Here is a 27,376-nt window from a genome sequence, read left to right as displayed (position 1 = left end):
AATCGGGGTCGGTCGGCTCGCCAGTTACTTTTCGCGATCCACCGTGGCCGCCTCTGCCGCGGCGCAGGTACACACAGGTCGAACGGTCAGTCGGAGTCAGTCGGTCTGACGACAGATAGGGACGAGGGCGAGAGAGCGCTGCGCGGGTAGATTCGACGAGGGTGCGAGAGCGGGTCGCGCGCGAGTACGGCAGCCGGAGTTATAGGGGAGGAGGATCCACGGGATCCGAGGGCACGGATCGATCTCGAAACGGATTCGAGGGCGAAAAGGGATCCGTTTTAGGGGAGGCCCGGTCACGAGGAGGCTGGACTGGCAGGCGAGCGACTGTCAGGTTGCCGATCCCACTTGGCGCTGCATCTGCCGCACAAAAGCACAGCTTGCGCACTGTTACCGTTGCCGAGCTGCTTGCGCGAGACACCGAACTGTACCCGCTCTCTCGGTCATCCCTGCCCGAGCCAGTCGAGAGCTTTCGTGCGGAGTGTTTACGTCGCCGCGCGGGTAAATACACGCGCGCCTGCTACCCGCCCCTGGCTCGCTTCCGTCGTGCGTGTTTCGCGTGATCCTGCCGCTGGATCCTCGATCAGCTGAGCACCTGCTCGATCCTGCCCGAGCGTCGCACGTGCCGACCATCCCTCCTGTCGCTCGTTCGATCTTTCTTCTCGTCCGGTTTTTTCTCCAGCCTCGCGATCGCGCGTCGATCGAAACCACATTTCGATCTCCGGTGTTCGACGCGGTTCCCTCTGGATTGCGCGGGTGCAGGAAGGCCGGGAATCTTCCTCGTGACTGTCGCGTGTGCCCAGACATAAGAGACCTCAGTGTTGTTGGTTCAGTGTCGTCGTGGAGGTTCGATTCGGAGATTTTTGACTGTGGTTTTGTCGAGTTGTGACCGGTTCCAGGTGGTTCGTTTATTCGTACAGGAGTTCAGGGGGTGTTCAGGGTTTGTTGTCCGCGGGGCCCTTTGGATTAATGTATTTGACGGCCCGGTGCAACGTGTGGTGAGATTCCGCGCGCGGAACCGCTCGAGCAGCCGCTCTTCTTTAAGAGACCGCGGAACAGCCGTGCGGCAAAGTGACTACCACGAAGTGCAACGAGGACAACACCATACAACCTAGGGACGTGATTGTTAGCATCAATGACAAGCGGAACCAGAGCATCGAATTGAGGTGAGCTCGGATTCAAAGGGACGAGCGCGCATGCTGTGCGCGAGATCCGCGTGGCTTCGATGTTTTTGTAATTCGTTTATTTTATGCATTTTATGGATTTTATGCATTCACGACTGAAATTGGTAACCACAATTTCAAGCTGTGGACATGTTCAAAAGATTTGAGGATGTCAGCGCGTTGGTTTCAACTTGATAGAATAATTAAAAGAAGAAATCGACTTTTATTTTGCTCATGTGTCTTGCAATCGATGCAAACTTTTTTTATTTTGCATAAAGATCCGCTGTATAGCGATGATCTTTCGATTTCCGTTTGGCTAACTAAATTATATTAATTTGATTGGACATCTTGGGGTGAGACAGTCACTCACAGTAATATTTGGACACTTTTATAAGAACGATGACCTTTTTGAAATTGGACCATATGACCCGAATTTTTTGAAAATTGAGAAAACTGCAATTAAATTGCAGAGAAAACTTTAATAGTTATCTTTTACAACCTTTTTATCCTACATTGAAAATTTACAAAATACGTTTTGTAGCCCTGTGTCAATTATGTAGTTCTTCATATCTACCAAATGGAGTTTTTGAATTTTTCATTCCAGTCAACATCAAAATATTGTAAAAAAACAACCTTGAAAATGTTCTCCGCGATTCTGACAAAATCGCTTTTTTTCATATAGTAATCCAGCTTCTAAAAAAAATTCGATCAATTCGGTCCAATTTCAGAAAAGTCGCCTTTTTAAAAGCATTCCAGTATTACCGCGAGTGACACTATTACCCCAAAGTGTCCCATCGAATTAATGAAATTTTAGTAACGAAACTGGAAATGGAAAGATATAATAGATCACAGTGATTTCTCCTTCAACGGTTTTCGATACTGTAAATTCTAATAATATTCGTTTTACATAAATATATAATGACGAAAATTTGTTCTAAAAATGGACGTAAAATTGTGTGGCGCTCGAATATGATCGATATGACAGACACTATTACCGTAAAGGCAAAAGATTTATTTTGGATTTTCCCAAAATTAGTAGTGCTCCTTGTATAAACTGACAGAATATCTAATTTTGGATTTTTAGTCATTCATCGCCTCATGATTATCGTTTTATTCTTTAACGTTAAAAAAGTAGATTAAATGTATCTTTTACTTTTTTAATGCTTTCCATTTAAAAATTTTTGTTGAAAATATGCTGCTATAAAAATCTAAATGAAAGGAAAGGAATTTATAACTATGAGTTAATGCAACGTTGATGAAAAATAAGTTACAACGATATGACAGGATGCTTTCTACAAATAATTTTAGGGTTTTTATAATTTTAGGCTATTTTGTTCCTTCTATGTTGACACAAAATACCTATTATTTTTCTGTGATTTTCTGTGAGTTTTTCTGTGAAGAAAGATGGAATAATACAATTGTAAAATGGCAGGAGAAAGGACTGGTTGCAAAAGTTACACATTAAAAATCTAAGAAGTAAACTCCACATATATATTCTACTTCTTTGTAGTGTAGAACCACCTTCAACATTCGGTAGTCTGAATTCCGCTGGAAATGAAATTATTCAAATCGCGAATAGCGTTTAACCTTCTGCAAGTTCGAAATCCTGAACAGTGTTTACCCTCCAACCTGTTCGAGTTTTCTAGAATAGACATTTATCAATACCTAGACTTTCTCATTTGTCTTTGAACTAGATTCCACGAGTCTGTTGAAGCTCGCTCCGCGATTGAAAATTATTTGAACTATTTTATAATGGAAACCGGGAGGCGTTGCGTAACATAGAACGTGCGAATAGTCGTGTTGAAATTTTTGGCACGACCGCTGAAAGCTCGGTAGTAAATCGCAGTGGATACAATTTCACGGTTGTTAATCTCGAGATCACGCTATAATGCTAGAAAACAATGCTTCTTGAACAAATCAGCTCTTCCTTTAAATGTTCGAGGCTCTCTAAACTTCGTTCACGGTTATTGTTCGATGCTACTGCGTGTAAAACACGTTCAAAGGAATTTTGTCCTTTGATAAAGCTAGCTGCAATCCTGAAGCAATGTTTGGTATGCCATTCCTTTAGTGACACTCGATAGCACATGTCCAATCTGGGAGTTTATTTGTGATATTGTTGAAAACGCTCGAAATTCTTGCACCTCAATTTCATTCCACCGACTCGACAATTTTTAATACCACATATGGCTACGAAAAAACTTTTAGTGAATTTGAAGGAATTTCTTACGGATTGTATCATCGAATCGCTATGACCTTCATTTTCAATATACCTATATTCTCAGGCTCCTGTTACTGAAAGATCCTTTTTCCACAGCCTCCCCTGCCTTACCAAAGTACTAACAATGGCGGATCCAGATCCGGGAGATTTATTTGCCGCAGCCTGTATTTTATGTGACCTCCTTTGTTTGTGATAGTGACCCCGATTCTTCAGAGCATATTTGAAATTCTTTTATTTCGACTGAACTTCCTGAATCTTTCGGATGAGGGCATCTTTAGACTGGATAGATCCCTGGCAAATTGGGCGGTTTCAATACGATCTGTACCTTTCGATCGAGTTCATGGCAGACCGCAGATTTCCTCCATTCGCGAGAGAAATGAACTAGCAGAAAAGTAGAAAATGATTGAACGAAGAAATAAATTTCTATCTGGTTGTTGTTCTCTCGCGATCGATGCGGAACAATTTTATTGAACTTTCGTTGTTGTTACCCGTCAACACGGTCTAATTGTCTCGAACCGGAATCTGCGATTTGTCCACGGTCAAATGTTTGCAAAACGCACAAACATATACGTTTCGCATGCACGCGCGAGAGCTTTTACCACGAGGTATCGAATGGCATCAATCTTCTCTTGACAATCGCGTTGAGAGAAATTTAAAAATCCATTTGATGCTCCGGCAATGGAATATTGTATAGCGGAAAATAGTTTTGTGCGTTAAGAGTCGAATACAGCTTCAATTCTCCTGCGAATAAAATCATTCTTTTTTTTTAGTATAACCATCCTGTGAAAGACCGTGTCAAAAAAGTATTTAGTTGATACGTGTGTCTTGTCGCTTAACATTTAACACTAAACCTACCAGATCAAATTGACCTTCTCAAACTTCTATGTATAATTTCGTACATTCGATGAATAATTTACAATGTCAGATTGAAAAGAAATAAGCAGTTCCGATTTTGTTCTTCTGCTTGATTTTAATTGAGCAGTTAAAATAGCTATGATTGCTGAAAATATTTGTGAGTGACATAGTTTTTAGTGATGAAAACAATTCCTTTTTAATTTAATACTGTGCAGTTGTTGACGTGCAACAATTTCCAACCCAGAAGAAAATTTATAACATTTTCCTTCAAAGCAAATCAAGATAGCAGGCTAAAGAAACTTTTAACGAAACGAAAAAATTCAAGATTTGCAGTAATTAAATTCTTGCACTTTCTGGCTACTCTCTGAAAATGCATTATAGCAAAACTACGTTAAAAGTGCTACTAAATCCTTGGCAAAACCATAAATGAATCACGGGACTACGCATCTGTGATGAAAAAATCTTCTGCTGTCAGAAAAAATCAGAATGCGATTTTCCCCCAAGATTGTTTCCCCCATTTCGCGATTTCTCGCGGTCCCGAGGTACGCCTCGCGAGTTACGCCGTTCGATTTCTTCGCGATGGTGCGAGAGGAGGCCGCGATCGATCGAACGAACGGCGGATTCGAAACTGTGCTCAGGCTTGTACGCGGGATTTAATTAGAGAGAACGGTGTTCCGCGCAGCCACATTAATCGCGGGAAATTCGGCAGAATGAAATTATAATCGACTGGAAGCGAGAGAGGGTCCCGGGAGTTACGTGCCTCGAGAAATAGGGTAACGGTGTGTTTGGCGCCACTGCGTCAACTAGAACGGGTCTCGGAGACGTTCTTTTGGCGGGCGGGGTTATTGCCTGCATGAAAGCGGAGCGTTCGCGGTAAATATTTCGTTTAATTTTGGGGGAAAAGTAATAAACAGAGCCCGGGACACCGCGGGACGAACAAGGAGCTTTTCTGTCTGGGAAACGATGCGCTTACCTCCGTCTCGCTCTCCCTTTTTACCTGATGAAGCTAATGAAAAGCGTCGCGTGTGCGAATTTTGCAAAATTATTTCTGATACTTCTCCTGAAACACGAGCACAAGGTATTTTCAAACTACTACTCTCTTCGATCTTCGTCCCTTTAGCATCCATCCAAAAATTACATCCCAAACGACAAAATTAGAGACAAGTTGTTTAGACAGATAGTTTTAACATTAAACTGGGCCGCTGAAAAATTAACATTGAAATGGGACGATTCTCAGCATGGACCAATATGTGAACAAACGTGAATGCCATTTTGCAAATAAAACTCCGTTTTAGAGCACGTATGATCAATCGAACGCGAGTCACCGTGCTCCCCTAGTTCCATTTCGAGTTTCAATGTTAAACTGGCTGTTGACGAATGAGAATCTAGAGGAGGAGTAACGAAATAAAATCTCGTTTTAGAGTCGGCATGATCAATCAAACGCGTGCACCCCTAATTCCACTTCGTCCGGCATTAAGCGAATCCGTCGTTTAGCGGCCGTAAATATTGAGAGCATTTTGTCGCTCGAATAATTTCGGGATTCGCGGCGGTTGGTTTATGCTTTCGTTTTACGCGTGGCCGGACCGTCGGTGGCACTCTCTCGGGGCCACGGTTTTCGCGTTTTGTAAAAAGCTAGACTCGCGCGGGTTCGCGTTTGCGAAATATCCGCGTAGCGTAATCGCCGATTAAATCAGCGAGAGCTATACACGCGTTTCCGGGGGGCGGAGGGGGAGTGTCTGGTCGTGTGCGCGTCCGATTAAATTAACTTTGTAGTTTTTTAAAGCGGGTAAAACCGGGCGACGTTACATCGGCCGTGCGAGTTTTATCCGGCGCGTTACCAATGATATAGCTCGGAATGATCCACTTAGGCGACATCGCGGTAACCGCGAGTTATACGGACAACGTGATTCGCTTTTATTAGAGTATAACGCGGCCAATTTCACCGGCATAACTTCATTTCGCGGTATGATAAGTCACGCGGCGCTTTTAACGCGCGTTAATTCGTCCCCGAATCGTAACAAGCGGTCGTTTCGGCTGCGCTCGATTTCGGCTACAACCGGATCGTTTGTTTCACTTGTAGACGAACAAAGAGAAAAAGAAAGAAAGGAAGAGCAGGATAAGACACAACAGCCCGGTAGGTGCTCTCTCGATGATTATAACGCGGTTTAAGCGCGACGCTGGAAGTAAGTATTAAATCGGAAAACGAATGGGATCGCTAATAAATTTAACTCGATACGTGAACTCCGCGCGTAACTGAATCGCAGAGTGGAACGCGGTGAATAGCAAATTGAACGTTTGAACGTTCGCCACTTTTATACACTCGCGGTAACTTCGTTTCGATACGAGATGACGGCGAAACTCCGCGAATATTGTTTATCCGGCGCGATAAAAAATGTTTTCTTGCCTCGAATAAACGCGAAGAAACTGTTCTTCACGCGAATAAAAATTCTAGCTGATTTTTATTCTGTGCCCGTTAGGCGATAATAATTCCTTCTTTCTCGTTTTATATTAACGTTCGTAATTGTTTCATATAAATTTGTTTTATTCCCTCTTTGATCAGCTTCAATTGATTTAAATTATTCATTTGTTCGTTGGTTTATATGTATTGACATTATTACATATGACTAGATTACTTTTATTATATATGATTTGTAACGAATTATTTGAAAATTTTGTCAATTTTTTCCATAAGTCGCTCACTATGTCGATTATCTGTTAAGCGACATTAGGCAGACTCGTTTAGACAATTGGAAAATGCCTATTCACAAATTTTAATTCCTATCGATTCATTTCCTTTCTTTATTCTATGTAAAATAGAAGCTGCAAAATTCTTTTGAAAAATAATGAACGTCAAAGAAATTATTAAATTATATTCCTCGGGACGTTTTGTCGATTCAAGATTACAATTGTTGCTGCTATTGAAAAATGAAATAATTCGTTTGAATCGAATATAAACGAAAATAAATATAATGGTTGGCTGTGTTAAAAAGTTTTCGACGGTATTGGATAATAGTGTAATGCGTTAAAGAGTTGAGAACGACCTGAATAATTGCACAGCGGATGTTGTTCTTTAATTTATCGACCGTCTGAAATGAGATGTTCAAGTTCTTCAGGATACTTACCCGTTCGCTCCCGATCTAAAACAGTGGCGTTTGCATTTTCCTCTCAATTATGGAAATATGAAGGAGGAACGATGAGAACTTGGAGTATCCCGAGCATAGTTAATTTCTATTACATTTGTATATTTAATCTTACCTCGGAGGAATAATTGTGACAACGGGCCAGGGATTCCTGGAACTTCTGATAAAACTGTAAATATCGAGGACTATGAAACTTGAGATACGTGAAGAGTTCGGCGAGTCCTGTCATTAGCAATGTTTCGGTGAAAAAAATTATTAACGCGGTTGCTCAGCGAGAGCTTTAAACCGCTCTCGAAACGAACAAGTATCAATAATAAATCTGTATGTCAAATATTTCGAACATTTTAGTAGATTCTGCATGCGCCTGTTAAATCTGCAAAAATGGTGAAAGAAATTGATTTTTGCACATTCCATGAGGACCTTAATAAATCCAAAGCACAACAAAATGAATCTAGGCACACAACCAAGATGGCTGTACAAGACTTTTCTAAATTAGCTTTTGTGATTTACGATTAGACTGCGAATCTTTATTTGTCAGCAATAGAAATTAAACTAAAAATGCACTTCTTTCAATAATCGTAATAAATTGATGATAATTGCCATATTTTTAATGTCCTCACAATTCGATACTTCACCTAGTAATTTTTATCATAAATACATCAGCACAATCGATATAGTAATATGAAGTTATCCATGGCAATTATTCGTTAATTTAAAAGTACAATTTATTTTCGTTAAATATGAAGCAGCGGTTTCTCGATTTATGTCAACAACACGGGTCTTGCCAGTGACATATATTCTGTAGGAGATACTATTCTTTGATCCACTCCGCGGCCCCTCACGGGGTATACCCCGCGGTAGTGGGGATAGTTCTGCGACTTTTATCAGCCAGGTATTTGCGACATGTATCGAGAAAAGACTCTATAGGAACATGATCATTTTTCGGATACTGTCCATTTTCCAGCAACAGTCTAATTAATTTCTGCAGCAAGTTCAGAACATTTGCTGCACAGGACTGTTCGGAGTTCGTCAGTAGTATGTAAACTTTTGTGACCAACCGTAGTAAGTCAAAAGACCGTTGTTCACCCCTTTCTCTCTTGTTCTCTCCCGCTGAGAATCGAGAACGGCCGCCAACGGCGCTACCGTAGGGAGCAAAAGAAAGAAATCTCCATACGCGCCTTAATTTCCTCGAGAACTCTCTAAATATTCTAACTCGTCACGCGATGCGGAACGTGTTTCGAGAAGATCGCACGATGTGCCAAGACAAATGAGTCCGGCAATCATCATCGATCCTCCCGTTGGACGATCGATCATCTTGGAACGGCTAGTTGGCGCTATTTTCCTCGCGAGAGTATCCGAACTTCTCGACCCTCGAGCTATGATCATTTCGACGCTTTGTCAAAGTTTCTCGTGGCAGTGTATTATTTACTTCGGTCTGCTTGGCCAAGAAATTCGAAGTTGGTCCCCGTTTGTTGTAACAGGAGACTTCATTTCTGCACGTGCGGTACGTGCTGACTTTTAAAACATAACAGAAACTGTATGGTAATCAATCTTTTTGCAGCATTCTTCTTTTTGTTTTGCGATAAACAGTCTTCCAGTTGTGTTGAATACAGATGTTTTACACCCCCGAGCCAAAGAGTAAACTAGGATTAACCCTTAGCACTCGAGTGGTGACTCTGAAGCACCACTAGAAATTTTTGTGGCATTATTTCAAAGAAATTGCAAAATATATTACAAAATATTTGTTTCATTAAGAAATTTGCATTTAATAGACTACTAAACATTTAAATATTATATATGGAAATCGGATCAGTTTCGTATGGATAAAATGAAAATATTCTAAGACGGACGAAAAATTTAGTTTTAGAATGAAAATAGCGCCGAGTGCAAAGGGTTAAACTAAGTAGGACAGGAGACTAACATTGATCTCAACAATGGAACTACCGAGCGCTAAACGAGTCTGATGTATATTCCTTTGTGATAATACCAGGATAGTATTCAGATTTCGTAGGATAGTTGAATAAAGAAATACAGTGAATTCTCGATATTTGTCAACAACACGGGTCTAGCCTGCGACATATATCGTTCAGGAGATACTATTCTTTATATTCACGCTGAACGTAGTACCCGACCCGAATAATGTTTACACTCCTAGGCCCCTCACGGGGTATACCCCGCGGTAGTGGGGATAATTCCGCGACGTTTACTGTCCAGGCCTTGGCGACATATACAGAGAACTCACTGTATACTAAAAAATTTCTCAAGAAAATATCTCTGTAACATCGTGTGGGTTAAAAACTGTATAAAAGAGAATTATAGATATTTGAACGGACCTGGCTATGGCTGCCACAAAATTGTCAAAAACGGTCCAAGGTTTAGTGAGGAGAATATTAATTTCTGGAATTTGGCCCACTAAAGGAGCGGGTCAAGATGTCAACATTTGTTGACCGAGGGTCAAACACTCTCTCGATTACGAGTTCGTGTAGCGGCGACTCGATTTCGCTGTCGCCTCACGCGACCATGCAAACGTCCGTGATGCATCCTCGCGTCGTAGACACTGCACCGGCCGGATGCGTGTGCGTGCATCCGCCACAAAGTAGAGTCCTATGCAAATATGCTGAAAGCATACCCGGAACGTTCGCGGAGTTTTAACGCGCTACTTAACCGCGTGTTACGTGCGCCGACAGATCGATTTGCCTCCAGCTAAGGCTCCTCTCCTCTCCTCTCTCTCTCTCTTACTCTCTCTCTCTCTCTCTCTCTCAGCCTCCTTTCCCTCCCCATCCTCCCGATCTCTTGTCCATGAAATTTCATTGTTGCAACGTGGTTCATTAGAGAGCCGGGTTAAGTTCGAGTCGCGTGCATCGGCGCGGCAGAACCTTCCGGCTGATCGCGATGCTCGATGAAAGAGGATCTCTGATCTCGGTCGGCTGATGCACAGGCCTGCAGGTGCCGGGATGCAGCAGACTCGATGCACCCGAACACGGTGCACTAATTTTTCAACCGAGAGAACACGGCCGAGTTCTATTGCACAAAGGTTGTTTTATTAACACGTTCCCAGCTAAGATTGTATCTTGCAATTAACAATTTTCATTTTGCAGAAAAATCTGCAATCCAGAAAATTACCAGACGGAAGGATCCTTATACAATTTCCAGTACACAAAGGTTGTTCCATAGAAATTGAACCGAGAGAAAAAAAGATTTCTTTCATTGATTGGAAGTCGAACGGATTCAAAATTAAACTAAAAATCTTAGTAATCCTTGACAAAATAAATTGTTCTTCGTATTCTACGAATTTCCACATTCCACAAATGCACAAAGACCAACGGTCCAGTAATTACGATATGTATCTTCATTGCAGGAAGCAACGTCATCAGGAGCGTTTCATCGCCATTGTTTCCTGGAAAAGATTTCGTTAAAATATGAAAATTTCGACGATTCCACACGATTCCACAATGTAAAAATGTTTCTGGACGGTGCTCCACATCTGACCAACCATTGTCCCATCATCGCAAATAGTTTCCCATGCATCCCCGGGCTAATTAATTTGCCGTTCGACCGTCGTCGGGTCGTCGTTGTCAATTAAGCACCGAGCTCAACTCTCCTTGTCAAAGCGGTTCTCCTTTTTTCTTCTCTCTGTCCCTCTCCTTTGGTTTTTTTTTAAATGGTGCAGCGTTGTTTCGGTCTTCAAGGAATGTTCATTACACCGGCGCGACGCGGCCTTTCGTTTCCGACTTTATTTCGCGAGCTCATGAAAATTGCAAACGGAAAGCGGGGAAATTAAGGATGGAAACGGAGAAAGAGAGAGAGAGAGAGATAGAGAGATAGAGAGAGAGAGAGAGAGAGAGAGAGAGAGAGAGAGAGAGAGAGGAGAGATGACCGTTTATAAATAAACTCGACGAGCGCGGTCCGTTATTGCGCGGCGTGCATGGTCAAATGGGATCTGTGAATAACGCACACGGATTGAACGTCTCGAAATTGATAAAGTTCATTCTTCATTCCTCCATCGGTCCACACGTGACAAGTATGCTACGGGACATTTGCGTCCACGTTTCGTGTAATCGATCCTACGGCAGCGAAAGTTTGTGACGGTACGCTAATCGTCGTGATTAGGTCTTCGTGCGCTTGTCGCGATTCTAAACTTGGGAAATGCTAGGAAATATTTACGTTAACGAGTTTTCTGTGATATTTTAGACTACAGATTTTATGCATTTGGAGCTTCTGGAAATTATTAAAAAGAGTACTACAGTGTTTTCTCTGTATATGTCGCCAACGTCGCGGAATTATCCCCACTACCGTCACGAAGGTCGAAGAGTGCAAACATAACACAGCTCAGGTATGTCTCCTGGACGATAAACGACGCTGGCCGTGTTGTTGACATATATCAAGAGTTCAATGTACATGGCTATGTGGATCCTTACCTTGCAATGAATTCAAACAACTTTTATTTTTGCACAGAAGTCCGCAGTTTGGTTATTATAAAATTTCATTTTATTATTTAAAATTACTAATATTTATAAATTGAATTATATCATTGATTATATTTAAGCCAGGTGGTCGCTGATGACCTCGCGGTTAATGCGACCACGCTAAAATAAACTATTAATAAAACGAATACCATTATCCTTGTGTATTATTGTGATTTTTCCTGTCTAGTTGTAATTAGTTTCATTTAATCTTTTATTTATCAATTTTTCGATTCTTCAGACTTTTCTAAAATAAATTTATTAAATGTCGTAAATGATTCAATTTTTTTCTTTATATAAGATTATAACAGATGTTCTGAGGGTCAGACAATTTTGATTTTATTTGTTTATGACAAAAATGAGTAGCTGCAATTTGGCACAGTGTAAAGATTGAAAGAATATTACAGAAAAAGGAAAACGTTCTTAAGTGGCTCCTACATCGTATAGTAAATGCAGAAAGTTTTAATTTCGCAGAAAGATCCGGAGTCTAGTGAAAACTATTCGGCTCTGTATTTACATTTTCAACAAAGATCGCAATCGTCGTGGCACACTCGAACATCCTCATGCTTCTTGCGAACTGAACGCCTTTATTCTCGATTGCACAGAACAATCTCTGAAAACGAGTCTTGCGCACGGTCTAGTAATAATACGACAAAGACGTCGGAGGACGGCAGTAATGAGAATAATAAACAGAAAATCATTTCATTGTGTCTACGAGGCGGGCGACGGGTAACCGATATTCTCGGACGCGGTTTTTCTTCTTTTGTGCTTTGATTAACCCCACGGCCCCACCCCCACGCGGTGTGCGACGCACCCTTAAGAATCGTCCTCGTCTGTTTGCGGAACGTTTCGCTGGCTTTCCGCTTGTACTCCCACGGTGCTCGTCACGCCAAAGGGTTTTCCAGCGCGACGGGAGTGGATGAATGTTGAAACATTGAAAGGAAAACCTCGCGCGTTTCGTTTCTCGCGTGTCGTGAGGAAGGGGGGAGAGGGTGGCGAAAAGGAATTACCTTTTCAATGAGACGAAACGTTTAATCGACCGGCGGGGGTGAACACGCGAACAGGGCGCCGGGGGTGCCTCAGAGAGATCACTAATTCCGGAGATCCACCCCCGTGCACCCTGCTCACCCTGAGCGTAACGACTGGTTCTCGCGTCTCGCTTCGAGTCATACTTGACCCAGTGCCGTCACTGGGTAATCACTTTTCTTTTCCGCGGAATTTTCCTTCGATATTCCGGCGACCTGGGACGAGACAGTTCGGGCGACAGCCTGTCGAACCCCTACGAAACTTCCGAGAAAATCGTTCGATAATGTGCGACCGGGGGTGAGTCGAACGCTACCCCTTTGCTGGACGCGACGAGATGGTACTTCGTCTGTCTGTACGTCTTCCACGGTTAACAGTATACCACCGCAAATAACAGGTTGAATACAGTGTCATTGGTTTTAATCTTCAAGTACAAGTTATTCGTACGCCTACAGTTACGCATGTGACTGAAAGAAAATGCAAAATATTAGGTTAATTTATTGTATTGATCATAACTAGACAGCGGATATTATGCGTTTATGACAAGAGTGAGTAGGTGTAATTCGAAACAGTGAAAACGTTAGAGTAATCTAAAAATACTGTTATATTACTTTCAACTTGCTGAACGTATTAGGAAAGAAAACAAATTTCTATTTCGTTCCAACTTGTTGCAATTTAGGTAGAAAATTGTTATTCCGCATAAAGATCCGCTGTCTAATCATAAATGTTGGCTGTTTAATTTTAGAGTATCAAAACAAATTTGATTGGAACACTCATAAGTTTGTAGATGGTATTATTATTTCGTGTGTAAACCCTCATTGTTTATAACCGCTTCCAGTCTGTCTATCATGGAATGCACTACTTTTTTTTTCTTTTAAATTTCTGGGCTCATTCTCGTCCATTCTCTTTTTGTATTCACGACACTGAGAAGTGCTTCCAACAATGCAAACTTAGCAGAGACGAGTATTTTCCAAAAGACTTGGGTCCGACTTGATAGCGACGTTTGGCCAGACGTGGAAGTACGAGGACGAAGACGTGCGAGGGCAGGGTCGTGCGGATTGAAATTCGTAAAACGATGTAAAACTTGCAGGTTCTCTCTTTCCCGTGCGCCCGGCTCTTGTAAAAAGCACTTCCGCGGGTAGGTAAAGTTCCCCCGGCGCGTAGAATACGGCGCAGAGTCATTTATGTCAATCGTACGGAGGCTGCATCTCAGGTGTTTAACGTTCCCCATCGCGAAATTGTTCCGGAGCCAGCGTCCATTGTGCCCGGGAATATGAAACGTGTTAAACTAACCGCCAACATCCATTAAAATTAATGGGTATTGAATAGCGGAGATGGTCCGGCGGGATGGGGGCCGCTGCGTTGCAGCTCGAAGTCGAATGAAGTGCTGCGCATCGTCTGCCGATGAAGCACCCCCTGAATCGCCTGGTATCGCCGTGTCGTCGATACAAACTACCCTCGCCATTGCCAACGTAAGTCTACCCGAGCGGGGTGGGATCATGCGCGGCGGGGACCGGACGAATATCAAATGAAGAAACGATTAAACGCGGATGGCTGTGATTCGAACGCGAGACGCCTTGCAATATAGCCTAGCTTAGTATAGTCTTGTCTTTTACAACTTGTCATCAGGTTTACGGAGCGCTAAAAGCGAGTATTTCACATTACTTTATACAAATCAGAAGAATGTGTCTGTTCATGTTTTTAGCCATTTTTTAAATAATATATACCTAAAGAAATACATTTGTTGAGTAATTGCACGTAGATGGATCTTCACAATCTCAATGGTTGTAAATTAAAAATATTAGAACCCGCCATTTTGACAGGTCCAGTAAACCCAGTGTTAAACAAAGAACTTGTCTTCGCAACAAGAATAATTTTATTATTTACTATTACATCTGAGTTAAGGAGATTATTCAGGAATGAGACGGAATTGCAGAATACAACGGATGATTCTATTTGTCAATGATTTCGTAAAACTCGCTGGAAGAATAAAAACTCACCTAATGAGACTTTCAGCACGCTTAAGAACCTGCAACGCCTGTAACTTTAATTTCCTTTCTGTTCTGCATCAATTAACCCGGAACAGTGGATTTTGATGTCAAAGTTTCAATGTATTCATTATGGGCCGAAATCTCTTCGGCACTGTCAAGCTCTAAAAAATATTATAAAAGCAAGTACCTGCTAGAATCCTGATCAAGAGTCACCGAATTATTGAACCGCCCAGTTTGGAAAACTTGGTTTCGAGAAAACCATTTAAAAAAAGCATCTTCTATAGCTGTGGAATATGGTCGGATCACTCGGCTAATATATTTCTTACTATTTATAACATAAGTATATTATGTCAAATAATATGGAATTTCCAAACAATTTTTATCACTACGTTGATAACGTCGATTAAGACTTTTGTTAATTTCTTTGTGTTTGTGAATTGTGCTTTAATGAACGAAGGATTAAATATTGCCAGCATTAAACAATGGTGAAAAGAGATTCTTATTTGTCAAACTGTTACAGTAGTTTCTCTTTTAAGAAAATTTCCACAGAATGGGCAAAAACTAAATGAATGTTTGTAAATTATGCTTTAATGAATGAAGGATTAAATATTGCCAGCATTAAGCAAAGGTGAAAAGAAATTTTTATTTTTCAAACTGTTATAGTGTATATCTCTTGCCACTGTATAAGTCTACATTCTTTAAAAAAATTTCCACAGAGTGGACCCAAAAATTAGTAGCAGCTCGTACACCATTCTCTTTTAATCATTACATCTTTGCAACGAATATCAATTAACAGTCTTCTGCAACTTTCAAGACGCTCACCTGATCAGGTAGGCAAGCGTGTTTCTGCGCTTTCCCCGTTCGATTTCTCGAAGCGATACCAAACACAGCGAACAAAACACTTTGTTCCGAAGCGTAGCACCCACGCACCGTTTTTCCCGCATATTCAAAAATGACCCGTCGCGGTGAAGATTGCAGATACACAAAGCGAGGGGGGATCAGATCGCGAAGGAGGAGTTCGCGAAGCGGCAACACGTTTATCCTCGACGACTTTATTTCCAAACAAGATTTTCCACAATGCTTTCGATACGTCGAGTATAGTATACCGCAGCCGCTTTCTTCTGTGTATTAAAGAGGGGTTAAGCAGAAGAAAGGGTAGGTCGAGTCTGGTAGAAGAGAAGAGAAAGGGAGCAGGGGGCGGGGGAGTGTAAGGGGGTGGCTTGCGAGGGGTTGAAAAAAGGAATTGGTTCTCGAAACTCTTTCAAACGTTATCTCTATTGACAGGCCAGATAACCGGGTCCGGGGTATTCTGATCGCGCTTTCGAAACGATATCGTGTTCCCTAACTGTAATGCATACATGTGTGCGCTTCGCGTCTATGTGGGTGTGTATGTGTGTATAACCAGGGTATGTAGGATGCACAGGTACGATCGCACACAGAGGGAAGAAGAGGGTTGGATAGGCAGAGTCGGGGGTGTAACAAATAACGGGCGCGCACTTATCTGAGTCATGCACTTTTCAGTGACAAGGGCGTATGATTTATTGCCTACAAGCTTGCTACAATGAGTCCAGGACGTGTTAAACTGACCGCGTTCATCATTAAAATTAATGGGTATTGGATACCGGCCGCAAACCCCGGAGGAAAGGGGAACCAGGGGATACATCCCGGGACAGATAGATAGATAGAGAGAGAGAGAGAGAGAGCCAGTATCCCGCGCGCGCAAAAAGGCGTCGTAATCGTTTGCCCGTATTAATTATTCGACGCCGCTGCGATATCCAAGCGTATCGAGCATAAGAACGCCCGGCGCGCACGTGAAAGGATATCAAAGAACTCGAGCCTTTTTTCGCTAAAAATATTCTTAGCCGCGGATTAACGCCGATGGGAAAATCTACGGGCCCGTAACAAACGGTCGTCTTCAAAGAGAGGAGCTCTTTGATTTCATTGAACCCCGGGACATTCATATCGTTCTCTTCTGGAAACGCCGCTGGCCATTGTCCCGGGGGAGATTTCATTCGAACGGGAAGAACCAGTGATTACAGTGATCAAGATTACAGTGTTTACTCGATGTATGTACAAAACACGGGTCTAGCCGGGGACATATATCGGCCAGGAGATCTTCAAGAGGTATTCTTTGATCCGCGCTGAACGTAGAAAAGGACAGCGAAACTCTAGAGGTCTCGGTTTATGGCCCCTCATGGAGTATACCCCGCGGTAGTGGGGATAATTCCGCGACGTTTATCATCCAAGCCTTGGCGACATATACAGAGAAATCACTGTAGTCAACACCTTTCCCGCTGCTACCTGATCCGCCAACGATCCCTGTACGACAGGGACGAGCATTTCTGTCTCAATTTAGATAAGACCCTCTTCACCATAGCGCTCACTGTCCCCTTCCAGTTAGTGCCGTTACTTGAAAGATAGGTTGGTGGGAGAAGCAGGCGTGTGAGGGGCCCCTACCGTGCCCATCGCTGCTATACAAAGTGAGTCACCTGACGTTTGCACCTTAAATATCTTTGTTGTTTTTAAAGCTATGTGAAATGTCTTAAGGAACAATGGGGCTCACAAGATGCCATAAAAATGTTTCTGTTATTTTTTTTTGGAGATCTCAAGGTCACCTTCATTTCTTAAACAGGACCACCCCCTTTTAAACACCTACGAGAATAGTTCCTTTCAAGGTCATTCAAGGTCACAGACAGAGAAGCCGTATAGTCGTGGAGTCGCCAAATCAGGGGAGTTGACTGGAATTGAGGAGAAAAAGTTTACCCCCCTCTGCTAGTAATCAGTCACGTGACATTCCGACACAAGTACTCAGGAAATGAAATAATGATTTGCGTGTAGTAAGTTCAACAAACACGCGGCATAAATGTTCATTCACTAGACAGGTCCACCGTACCGAAGACACTAATTGACCGACGAGCAGATGATTCGACAGGCAATCTCGGTCGGGTCTGGTTCCGCCATAAAAACGTCGACGGACGATCCGGGATGATCAATGCACGCCACGTATTGCGCCGCGGGTATCGCGTCCGCGCGATATTTCGTCGAAGTTCCGCCATTTCCGCGGGATTAATACAATTCCTGGAAGGTTTAACAATCCGCGGGAGCCCGGCTAAACTAAACAGATTTCGTTGCGCGAGGAAACGTCAATTCTGACGTGCGCGTTTGATTTTAACAACTTGTGTACACCGATACAGAGGGAGCCTCGGGCGGGCGAGACCCCGGCGCAACCTGCAACGAGCCCGAGTAACTGACGGCTTGACGTTTCCGCGCGCGGGCTGATGTGCACTGATTTCGGGATTTCCATCGGCGTATGCGCCTCCGCGTGTGTTCCGACGGCGTGTCACGGTTCAACGCGGAAATCATGCCGGGTACAATTAATTCCGCGGTGAAATCGTTCCGGCGAAATACCCTCAATTAGCGCGGCGATACACCGTCAAGACGATTCTCGGGCCGCGGCAAAATCCGCGCAGGCCCGCGCGCGCCGCACCGTGCCCGTAAACAACCGCGTTAATTGATCAGCCTGTTCGAACGGCTTGTCTATTTCGACGTGCCTTCCGCCGACCGGCATTGTTATCGTGTTACGGGAATTCGGTTCTAACCCGTTCCTCATTACGTTATTCCCTGCCTACACTTGATTTTTAAATCGTTCGATTGACGCGCGAGAGCCGCGTGGAACGCGAAACCCGAAACCCCACCGAATTCTACTCCCGTTCTTTGTGATACCCGCTGGCCGACTGCTGCTCCGGTCACCGGCCGCGTTTATGCGAATGCGGAATTCGGTTCGACCAGTTTTTCCGAATTATTGCATCAAGGGTATGTATGATAATTAGTATGAATAAATAATTTAAAAATCGAATTGAAGCACTGCTACGACATATCTTAAGATATTTAAAAATTTTTTTTAATTTTTTCGATCCAAAATGGAAGCGCTTTTTTGGAGGCGCTCCGAGGCTTAGCAACTGACAATTTTTGACCTGGAACAAAATAAGAATTTCTTTCGAATTTGCGTCAAAATTCCTAGAGAAGTATATTTTTTTGAAAAAATTTTCGAGAGCCCCAGCGTACTTCTCTAGGCAGTTCGATGGAGATACGAAAAAAATTCTTTTTTAGAGAACCATATTATATTCCGTAAGCGGTGTCACCGCCATTTTGGATCGAAAAAATACGAAATAATTCTTTTTGAAGTACCATCAAATATTAAAAGATTTTCAATTAAATTATTTTTCTATACTGAGAAAATTGATTGGTTTGTTGATGTTTTTAGGCCCTTTAGAAATCTTCACCACAGTCTCGGTTAAACACGCACAAATCTCATGTCATCAAGATGATTTGTCGAAGGTGAAATCCAATGATTCGGAGTACAATTCAAGATTTAAGTATCTCAAATGCAATTCTAGATTGAAAATTCGTGGTTTAAGTGTCTCAAATACAATTTCAGATTTATGTCTCTCTCGACTTCGTTTTTTTCAAATACTCGAAGATCGAATCTCCTTTCGCCGAGTATCGAAGAGTAATTTTTCGTTGGACAGCTTACAGAGGTAGAATTAACACGATCAATTTTTGTTGTGATAATGGACAACGTTGGATTTATCGTGTGTTTCTTCTCTGTGTCTACACGTTCGCATCAAACTCGTTTCATTGTGCGACCCGAAACGAATTCAACGGGCCGAATAATACACTTCTGATCAATTATGTACGGTCCGGTTGGTTTTGGCGGCGCGCGGCAAGTATACAGGTTTCAGAATGGGGAACAAATTGGCTTGACCCACAAAGGTTTCATTCATTTATCGCCACTGTTCGTACAATTCATATTTCGTGGATGGTTGTGCCTATGTGTGTACGTGTGTGTATGTGCGGGTATGTATGGTTTGTCGGAACTGCGTTTTCATTCAGCTCGTTGAATTCGTCTTGGAATTCGCTTCGGAACGGCTGGAATAGAAATAACCATAATGCGTGCCGTGGGGCATTTAAAGTAGCGCGTTCGAACGCTTCCGGCGGCAGAATAATCCCGCTGAAAAGATCATTTCCCGTCAAGATACTGTTCATATACAGATTAGTTGCCGAATTCCAATGTGTCTCTTTGCTGTTTCATAAAACATTCAGTGTCCTCAAAGTGGCGGAACATTTACTCGAAAAAAAAAAAAAAAATAGAAAGCTAATAGTTTATCTAATTAATTTAATCATTTAATTAAATTAAACCTATCAAGCACTAAAAGTACCGCGTTTAGGCTAGCTTACAAGTTTTTAACCTTTTCAGTGACCCCTTTAAATCTAAAAATAAGTTCTTGCACCCCCTTGAAAAATGTGTTTCTATTTTAAATAGAGTACTTAAATTTGTGTTTCTATTTTAAATAGAATATTTACTATTGTATTAAAGGGACTTTCGTCGCTAGGCCCGTACCAAATCATTGTCACCCTGCCCATTTGGATCATAAATTTGATTTGATAACATTGGATACAAGGTTTTCTTTCTTTTTAGCAACTTCAAATTTATGATCCGAATGGACAGGGTGACAACGATTTGGTACGGGCCTAGCGACGAATGTCCCTTTAAATTTTGTTTGTTTCGAGGCACGCACACGATTATGTTCCGTCTCATCGTCACGGTCAGGTGGACTGTAGTAGTAGGCTTTTGTCTATACGTAATAACTCCACAAAATCTTTGCAAAAACTTTAACGGCTTATACCTCGATAAATATTCGTTTGCGACATATGGTTCCTTTCAAACTTTTTCTTTTCTCGATGTGTAGAAGGTTTTAAAAAAAACTTTAACAACAATTTTCTTTGTTATGAACAATTTTTGCGGCAAGTTTCTTTGGCAAATGTCCACCGATCCAGAGGTGTAGATTCACCACTAGGACGGTTGACCATTACTTTTTATACACCCTGTACACAAATGATTGAAAGGACACATGGAAAGATAGGAATTTGTTCAACACGAAGGAATAAACGACAACATACAAATCAGTAATAAGGCGAATTATCTTGAAGTTTCGATCTCGGAGCTTTTCTCTCTGTTTTAATCCCTCGCTTCTTTTTTACGTGAAGCTAGCATGACCGCTGGAACAACGTTCTATTTTATACTGCACTAAACAAGTAGTACACCTTATCGTGAGTTCTAATTTGAATATAAACTCTTAATGCCTTTACTTTGTTCGTAATTTATTTTCATTGCTCGTTACTCGTTGTTTCTCGTGTTTATTTTCAGAGTACGCGTTCTTTCCTGTGTTCTTCGTGCTTTCATATTTTACGATCTATTTGTGTTTCCCCCTTTTCTTTTCTCACTCTGTTTTTATCCCTTATCTATCCAAGGGCTACGATTTACCAAAATTGTTATCATTGGTAGTTGTCACATGTTCAGACAATACAAAATAATACTTTCGTAATCGTGCTGTATCAAAAGGAGCAATAAAAATTTTCTTTTACGTAAGAATCGCGAAAAGAATGATTAAATTACGTTACGGGGGGTCACTTACTGTTTCACAATTGAAATGGATGGAAAAATCCCTGCACAACTCCCTTTTACCAAGCATCCATTAACCAAGTACAAGAGACAGCTCGCGTCGATCATGGTCGTTACAACGATCGAGGTGCTCCCGCACAAAGCGGCCTAATATCCCAAACAAAATCTCAATTCCACGGCGACAGGGCGCAGTTTCGCGTGTGTGCATACACGCCGATCGATCGTCGACGAATATTACCAAACGGATGCAGCGGCACCAGCGACAGCAGCAACAGCGGCAGCTTTATCAACGCGCATTTATCGTTCATCCGATCGATGTCGGTCGCGGACGTTCGGTGGCGGGGCAAAAAAACGAAAAAAAAAAAAAAAAGAAAACAGTGCGAACACCAGGCTCCGGAGGTTATCGACGAGCATTTTCGCGGGACGTCCGTCGAAAACGCGGCCCGTTGTCTCGTGTTCGACACCGTCATCGGAATTTCCTGCGACGCTCGGGCAAGGTGATGCTCCTATTTCCTTGTACGTCTCGCGGCGGTGACTCGTGTGACACGGTGCAACGGCGCGGGCATAACTCTCCCGGTATGTAGGCCAGCAGCTAGAGGCGGAGGTTCCGACATCCTGAGGGATAAATCACCGTGCGAGCACCCGATAAGCCGGCCTGTTTTGCATCGGCCGCGAAACTTGAACAGTTTTCGACTCATTTTCGCCGAAACCGTCTGCTTCCCACCGTTTTTCTATCGTCCCCGATGTTGGCCAATTTTCCTGCACGATAGACGGTTTTAACGCGGAACTTGGACGGGATGCGGATTTTAGAAGCTTCTCTAGAGCATCAGAATTTGCAGTTTTCGTTGTAGAATTTTCGTGAGAGGATTAATAAATTAATTTGGAATTTTGTTTGTCGAGGTGAGGGTTTCACCTTTGATGTGGCGATTTCAGGGAATTTTTTGAAGGAACAGTACCGAGTATTATATTTTGGTGCGATTATTGATCAGTATTTGGAGGATGTAATCAAATTTTTTTCTGGAATTGTAATCATTTTTGCGGAAGTTATAATATTCGTACCAAGGTGACCCCAGGTTTGATGCTTTCTGACTTATTTGGGAATTTTTTAAGAGGGAAGTGATGGGTATTGTATTTCCACACTCGGTGCACTTATCGATTTACATTCGGAGAATATGTTCAATTTTTATAAAGCAATAAAAATCATTTTCTTGACTGTTGCAATGGTAATCGTTGTAACTAGCCACAAGGCAATTCGTGGGAATTTTTTTGAAAGTAACATGTTGCGCATTATAATTTCAAACTTGGTACACTTATCAACTAACACTCGAGGAATGTTTGAACATATTTTTAAGCTGCAATTATAATTTTCTTCAATGTTACAAACGACAGCATTGAGAACATTTATAAGAAGAGTAGCACTTGTCCATTTGTCTTTGGTAACGGGACATTATAGAACATACATTACAAAAGAAAATGAAGATTTAATAATAATGTTTAAAGATCTCATTCGAAGAGAAGGAATCACCTCGGTCGTATTTATTTACATTTGATTAAGTTCCTCTTAATCGCATCTAAATTGCGTCGTGAATTTTATAGAGAGTGCAAAGGAACTAAAATGAGAATAATTTGTTGTACGATTTAGAAATTAAAATTTCGATTTACCGAGGCAGTGTTACGTCGCATACGTTTCTTGTGACGTCGATCGATCGTCGATTCGACGTCGTCGGATAAAAGTGTTCCTCCGAGGCGTTCGGAAATTTCTGTGGCCCTCGATTTTCAATCCGCTTCCTCCAGAAGAGCGTTATCGATTACGAAAGCGCCGTTCCGAGAAGAAGCCTCAATGCGAATCCTCTCGCGCGTAAATATTTTTATTCGGAATCCTGCGGCTCGTATAAACTTTGCGTCGCGGTGCAATCGTCGCTGCGACGCTTATCGAGCCTGGCCCTCGAACGGTGGATCGTTCGATTCGGAAACGATGGCGCCGCGATCGTTTTGAAACGCCGTTGCAGTTTCAATATGCGACGGGGTTCATAAATATTTGGACACTTACTGCGTTTCCCCGTAAAATATACAACCACTGCAGCGAATCATTTTTCTGACTTACTGTAATCGTTTGGTAATTATTGAACTGTAGACCACTATGCAAAATAAAAATTGTCTGCATCAATTGCAAGAAACAGAAGTAAAATAATCAAAAAGATAGAAAGATAAATTAAATAATAGTTAACAGGTGATAGGATAATTCTAAGGTAATAATACTCTAAAATTCTTCTGCTGGAAAATTTGTTGTTTTCTTAATTTTCAAGATCATTTCAAGGTCGCCTTGTATTTTCAAACAAGATGCCATATTTGTCCGCATGTAATGGACGCGCAGAAAACTAATAATTCAAAATGGTATTCGCTGAACAAATATCGAAGCATTGTTTGAGAGCCAATACTATTTGTCTACTACTATTTCTTTAGAAATGTCTAAATAGTTATGAACGATGCTTCGTTAATTAACGGTTCGCTCAGTCGCGAATGTTTACGGTCTGGTTCGCAAAAATTCAGTTCGAATGGAAATTCTATTCCTTTGTCGCGCGACTCCGTTGTCACATTAATAATGCAGGAAGTATTTTAAATTTCAGTAAAATTGTTTGTTTTATTGCGTTTCATTCGTTCAGGAAGGCTATAAATGCATAAAATCTGCATATTTTATTGCAGAACAATTTTGTCGTGTTACCGGTAATGCTCGGTTTTCAGTGAGTCGTTGCTTAACTCATTTCATATCCCACTGTGTATTTTTTCTCGGTAATTAAAATGAAAGAGCGATTAAAACGGTAAACGAAACATTATTTAACAACTGGGGTTGTGGATGTACGCAGAGGTTGGTTGATGTTTCGACTACTGTTTTCGTCTGCTGTCTCAATATACAGTTAACAGCCAATCAAATTCCGCCATTCATGAATTACACGGTTTTTTTAAATTGTTAATATTTAATATCAAATTTTATGTGTTTGAAATTGTTATGGGTCAACGACGAGAAACACATCTTGTTCGATAAAATTAAAAGAACATGAAAAAGAACATGCAAGCACGTTAATGGTCATGCAATTGACTTCTCGCTTGATATATGCTATTATATTCACCCGATAGAGTGTTATACTAACCAATAAAAAGCGAATAACAGTTTCTCGGATTTCGAATGGGTGCATAAAATTTAATAAGAAATGGGGTATCCGTAGAATCTAATCAATTACTCGATAATTTGTTCATAAATAAAATATCCGACACAATTCTGCATTCGCGTAATGGCATTTAGTATAAACGGAGAGGGCAGTGAGAGGTAATTATGATGAAATATTGACAAGGGTTCTTCATTTGGATGACGTGCTTACGTGAGAGCCAAACCAGAAGCGTCGACATTTTTAAATCGATAGAATTCCCGTGTCCAACACTGTGTACAAATTTAGCAAGGGGTTAACATCCTTATTTACAACCGGAAAATTTATTATTATCGTCATTATGTGATGCAATAATACAAACAATTTACAAACTTCAGAACAAGGAAACTTATGACGAGATAAATTAAGGTAGTCAATCTATGGTCAGACAAGTAGAATATGGTCGTGCTATGGTCAGACTAGTAGAATATGGTCGAGCTATGGTCAGACAAGTAGAATATGGTCGAGCTATGGTCAGACTAGTGGAATAGCGAAACAAAGCACTTCAATACGTCAGTTGCCATTCATATATGGGTCCCAAAATTATTTGTTATAGAAAAATGAATTTCAATACAATCAGTAGACTGCGGATTTTATGCAATTATGGCAAAAAGTAGGTGAAATACAAAATAGAAGCAACGTCAGATGACTTGAATAATACTGGTACGTCATTTCCAACGTACTGAAATTATTAAGAGGAGAAATCAATTTTTATGTAACTTCTCTTTTTTATAATCGATGTAGACAATTTTTTTGCATAAAAATCTTAATAATTAGTGTTCGAAATTTGACAGTGAAATGCATTAAGGAAAATTGGTGCCAGGCAGTGCAATTAAAAAACACAATGTATTGCATCGTATACGATCAAAAAGCAATCAGTTAAAAACATTTTCAGTGCAAAGGTCAAATTCCTACCGCTTCTAAGTGACACCAGAGTGTCCCTAAATTTTTCGTGCGGGGGCCCGCAGCCTAAAAATTCCCAAGGAGCACGTGTTTGCCGTGTGTTCCCACTGAAATTTTGATTCTTCTAATTTTTGGAAGTGTACCGAGTCTGATGGCAGCGCGACAGTTGTGTCGGATCGATGAAAAATTAATTTCTCATGTCGCCCGCGCCTCGCCGGGTAACAGAGCGTTGTACAGTTGAAAATAAAATCCACTTTCGAATTGAAACATCCGGTGTATTCGGTTTCACGAGGCTCCCATCCATCACGGATCTCGCTAAGTAATCTCCTGGCGAATTCGAAATCCGGGGCCAGCATATTCGACGTCCGGCGAGAGAGGAGAGCGAGAGAGAGAGAGAGGAAACGGTGCACACGCCGGTGAAAAAGTGTTGACCCCAAAACGGGATATAATTGGAAAGGAATTATCGCCGCTTTCGAAAGCAGCCGTCGCCGATCGCAATTTCGAATCGCGATCCGCGCCTGGCCCCGAGCGATTCGAGTCGTGCCGAATTCGCGTCTAAATTACGTAATAGTTTCGCCTGTCACTTGCACGTCAATCGAACGAGTATCGACTCGTGTCGCTGGTTAAACATTACCGGAGGAAAATGCGTGGATCGCGGCGACGGAACCGGAATAATACCGAATTTTCAATCGCGCTGAGCTTCGACGCGGCGCACGCCACCAGAAAAATCCTGGCTGAAAGTCAAAATCGAAATCGGCTGAATTCTTCGAATTTCTCTATCGTGGTTGGTCTATGAGACATCTATCTACGATTTAATAACCATTATTTTTTTTCCTTCGAAAATGATGATTTCGTAAATTTCTCTGACGAATGTTTAGGGTGATGTTCAGTTGTTTTCTGCTAATTTTTCGATGCTGGCAGTATCTCGTGTACGTTGCAATTCTTTTTTAAATTAAAGCCGAGAACTTCCTCTACAAGATTTTTGCAGTTTTGAAAGTTACTGTCATCTTTAAAAGGCACGTATTTCGAAACTGTGCTGTATTATGATTATTCAGTGGTTCATCGTGATGTTAATTTGAAAGATTCGAACTTAAAAATTCATTTGTCTACTAAATAGAATTTCAAGGTATACGTCCATATTCTGTTGGAATTTTTAAACACACGTTCCTCAAGATGGCAGAATTAAAGAACACATTTAGGAATCACATCTTCTAAAATGAGATCTGCATCTCCCAGTATTGAAAATAAATCAGAGCTTCTAGACTCGAATAAATAAACATGAATTTAATTCGTTAAAGAGTAATTTGGTGTATTTGCGTTATGATCTACTAATTTATTTCGGAAGTAGAAATATTTATTTCGACTGGGAGTTGGACGATTTTGGCCACCGTGCGTCACCGAACACGCATCGAACACTTAAATCTGCGCGTTTGTTTTGGCAGTGTTTCGCGAAGAGATAATTGACGACCCCCGCAGTCGGATGTAATAAACTAGACTCCCGATAATCGTTTATCGGGAGATTAAACGAGTAAGTGATTTATTTCGGTTTAGCGTCGCGGAACGCGGCCGTGTGTCCCGGCGCTTTGTACAACAAATATTGTTACCAGTTTATTCGGCGACATCGGAGCGTCGTTATACCGGCGCTGATTAGTATACTCAGTGTGTAATCGTGGTTGTTAATTATCGGTTAGCTGTCGATTTTGTTGTATAAATTGCGTTGATTGAACCTGGCCACGGCGAATCTGTTTATTAGTGTCGGAATCGAATTTAGGGGGAATTAAAGCACGGACTAATCGCGCTTCTGGTCAATGGAGGTCACCGGTGGAGGTCACCGGTCAAACGTGCCTTGCTAGGGCCTAACTGTCCCTTATTTGCAGGGTAATCTCGCGCGTCGCGAATTTCGAGTGTTTCGAGCGTTTATTCATAAAGTGTTGTAAATGCACTTTTTGAAATGATT

The 27,376-nt window shown here is 41.7% G+C and overlaps 1 protein-coding gene across 4 annotated transcripts in view; it reads left to right on the top strand.

Annotated features, from left to right (window-relative positions):
* The first annotated feature begins 694 nt into the window (after positions 1 to 694).
* The window catches only part of Ten-a (Teneurin-a transmembrane protein), a 1,070,822-nt gene continuing 1,044,140 nt past the window's right edge, over positions 695 to 27,376 (top strand). For all 4 annotated transcript variants that reach the window (XM_076790528.1, XM_076790527.1, XM_076790526.1 and 1 more), the window contains exon 1: positions 695 to 1,163. The gene's annotated coding sequence lies outside the window, so the exon portion shown is untranslated. The remainder of the gene's footprint in view (positions 1,164 to 27,376) is intronic.

This window comes from Halictus rubicundus, chromosome 7 (genome assembly GCF_050948215.1).
Source record: "Halictus rubicundus isolate RS-2024b chromosome 7, iyHalRubi1_principal, whole genome shotgun sequence".
In the NCBI taxonomy this organism is placed as follows: domain Eukaryota; kingdom Metazoa; phylum Arthropoda; class Insecta; order Hymenoptera; family Halictidae; genus Halictus; species Halictus rubicundus.
Note: the sequence above shows the minus strand (reverse complement) of the source record. Positions and strands in the feature narration are given on the sequence as shown.